This window comes from Charadrius vociferus, unplaced genomic scaffold (genome assembly GCF_000708025.1).
Source record: "Charadrius vociferus isolate BGI_N301 unplaced genomic scaffold, ASM70802v2 scaffold111, whole genome shotgun sequence".
In the NCBI taxonomy this organism is placed as follows: Eukaryota; Metazoa; Chordata; class Aves; order Charadriiformes; family Charadriidae; genus Charadrius; species Charadrius vociferus.
The window spans coordinates 2,849,560-2,853,141 of NW_009647046.1; positions in this window are offsets into that span (position 1 = coordinate 2,849,560).

Genomic DNA, 3,582 nt, shown 5'->3' on the forward strand with positions numbered 1-3,582 from the left:
TTGAAGAGGCATGTGAGAGATCTCCATGGTACCGGGGGCCTGGATCCAGAGGCATTAGGCTTGTGGGAGATTTTATGCTCTCTTAGTAGGTGACTGTGGTAGGATTCTGTTTATTGCAAACTGTCAGTAAGTTTTTCCAGGCTAGAGGAGTTAGAATGGTTGCAGGCAACCTACAACTAACTGTTATCAAGTCTTCAGCTCCCTTGGTCCTGTCCGTGCTATGAGCTTGAGCAAGCTGTGTCTCTTCTGTTTGCAGGAAGGTGTGGTACTGGGCTGTTGGGGACATGGTCAATCTTTTCAGTTGACTGTAGGTGATTATCTGTTGTCAGTATCTTCCTCCTCTCCCATAGTATCCCTGCTGCTAAGCCAAACCTCTTCTGCTTCTGAGACTGCTGAGCTGTATCAGCTGCAGCACTGCTTTGTAGACCTCTGAAGTAGGCTTGCTGCCCGTCTCTGTCAAGGGCAAGAAGCTTTCATGGAGGATTGGGAGAAGATGAAGCATATTTCACTTCTTGAATGATTCTAGATGTTTATTTTTGCTTTTTGGTGTTTTCAGTCAGCTCTTGTACTAGGACTGCTGTCCTGTAGAAACCTGTTTGAAAGCCTGCTGTTGACTCCAGCAGGCTTCTACTCCAATGCAAGCAAAAAAACTAGGGTTTTGAGCTGTGGGATAGGAGCTGCTTCAGGAAGCCATTAGGGGGGAAATAAAGCCCACTGGATTGCTCTGTTTGTGCTTTCTGCTTTTAAAGAGCCTCCTGGTGTTCTTTCCTCACATGTCAGTGTTGAATCCTGAGGATTGGAAACTGAGATCATTGCTTTGGGCAATGGGCTGAGAAAGCAAATGATATTCCAGTGATACTGAACAGTTAAAATCTATTCTGTAATGTGTGCCCTTTGGGCTGACTGTCCCATTCGCTTGTGTTCTCCTAGAGTCTTGTGAATAACACCTGGGTTACGAAATAATTTACATTTATAGTCCTGTTCTTCAGCTTGAGATCCAAAAATTTATTTGAAGAGGCACTACTGACACCAAAGAGCAGATTCTGTGCAGATAGTATGAAAGTAGATAAAAGTTGCTCCATGGCATACAGGATAATGAACTTCAAGAAGAATGCGTGAAGTATGAACATCCACAGTGTGGGCCAGTTTCTAATGGCTGCACTACTTCAACTTTATCTGTGTGTATATCTGGGAAATATGTCAGAAAGACATATGGGTAACTTTAGGAATGGAGTACCTACAGAGTGATTGGATACACCAAACTCTTCTTGAACTAGGAGATGCTACGAAGGGAATCTAAGTTACTGAATGTTCTCTCCGGTCCACAGAGCAAACAATGTTTTCTTTTATACACCTGGTCCCATAAAAGACTGCAAAATGACTCTGTAAAAGCTGTTCTATAGTTCTACCGATTCATATGTCTGAAGTCTGCCTCACAGTTGCAGTTGTTCTTTTATGTTTTGGTTTTTTTTGGTTGTTTTTTTTTTTTTTTGTGCAAGGAAGCAATTGAGTAAACCAAGCTCTGGTGACAAAAGGTGAACAAAGAGCATTGGCATCAACATGGAGGAACTGACCACAATGTGGAACAGAAGCAATGGGTGTGATTCTTTACCTCCTTCTCCTTTACCGTAAGAGATGTCCTAGCATTCAATCTTACCTTATTCAGCCCTCATTTCAAAAAGTTGGTTGTACTCCCTTCTACAGTCTGTTTGGGACTCGGAACTGTGCAGGGAACTGGATGAACTTCAGAAGCACTTAAATCTTCTTCCAGGTTCTTGTCTGCATTATATGAATATTTGGAATGAAAGTATTCCCATAATAATCAGTTTTGGTAAATCAGCTTTTACCAAGTAAAACTAGAAACCTGTTTGATGCAACCAGAGATAAAGAAATGCAGCACTTCGAATTCATTGGCCATATGATTGCCACACACTTGGTCTGAATGACAAAATATTTGCCAGCTCTATCTCCCATTCCCCCTTACTCAAAAGACAGCTACTGGAAAAGACAACTATTGGTAAAGTGGAGCCAGAAGTTGCAGAACTGTAGCTGGGGTAAAAAACCACTGGGACTTCCAAATGGGAGGAAGGGGCAGAGAAGGCTGATTGGAGACATCTGACTACTGTGTAGTCTAGTGAAGCAAGAAACCACCAGAAGCTCGGTGTTAGAATGGAGCTAACTGGCTTATAGCTTCTCTAAAGGTTGTTTGATTGCAGTCTGCTTCCTTAATGCATTCAAGTAAACTTGATCCTTGCTCTGGGGCTTGCAAGGTGATTCAATCACAGAAGGAGAATATTCTATTTATGGGGACTTAAGAGTTTTGCTCTTCCCCTCTCCCCTTGGAAACACCCCCCCATCACCCACCACCCTTATGATTTCTTTCTTCTTTGCTCAGGGTTTGATGAGGCTGGGGCATTTTGTTCTGTTTGGATCACTGCTGTTCACGTAAAGATCTGAACAAAACAAACTTCTTTACTCAAAGCCTGGTTGGAAGTGGGTGGAGTGGCTCAGCCTGCTATTGTGATGAGTTACCTTTACTAAGTTATAGGCAACTGTGTTACAGGATGGACTGTTTATCTTGTCTTGCCAGTCACTGAGTGCAGAAAAAATGTGACCAGGTGAAACGTAGATCAAATCCTGGAAAAACTGACTGCATTTGGTGCAGGTTGAGACTGCTGAGGAGGGAGATAATGGCTTTGGCTGGAGCTTTAAACACCTGTTTATCAGTGATTTAGGAAGAAATAGCTTCCAGTTGGTTGGGGTCCCTTCTGATTAAAAGGGAAGTGCTGATTGCATGTGTTTGCTGGCAAGGTTGGTGTTTATTTGCAGAGACTGATGCATCGGGGTAGGAAGTACCCTGGGAAGTACCCAGCATGGAAGCAAGCAAGTAAAGAGGCTCAGGGAGTGAGACGGTAGAGGTTACTGGTTCTCAACATCTGCATGAGTTAAAACCTTTTCCTGAAAGAGGGCTAAGCCAGGGAGTGTGAAACTCTGAAGTGGGCATGCTGACTGATGTGTGGAATGGGAGCTATGCTATTCACAAGGCTAAGAAAGCCGGCTAGTGTGGTGCTGTTCCTGGTAGCTTGCATGTGTGTCTTTTTATTAGCCTATCTGTTGCTCCTATTTGTAGCTGTCTGTTAAATACATAGACAACAGCATACATGTCAAGATTATTCCAGCAACCATCTTGAACATACCAAATGAACATGGCCTGTTGTCCTGTTAGAGTATGGTACCCCATGGTCCAGCACTGATTTCCTCCCTCCTTTAACTGTGGATATTTGAGATTATAATCAAACTTTTTATAGGAAGAACAACTGGGGAAAAACTGACACAGACCTTGACAGCACAATACATTCCTTTATTAACATTGTCTCATATTGTTGTGTTAACCAGGATAGATCTGTGTTCCTGTAATGTTAAAGATCTCCTACATCATATTGGGGAAAAAAAAAGCAGAATCTTCCCTTTTCTTGGTGAAACAATTTCCGCCTGGTAAAGCTATATCAGTCATGTGTCCTAACCCTTAGATCTGCAGCAGTGTGTTGGTAGAAGCCTGTCCTGTAGCCTTGGCCTCTGAGA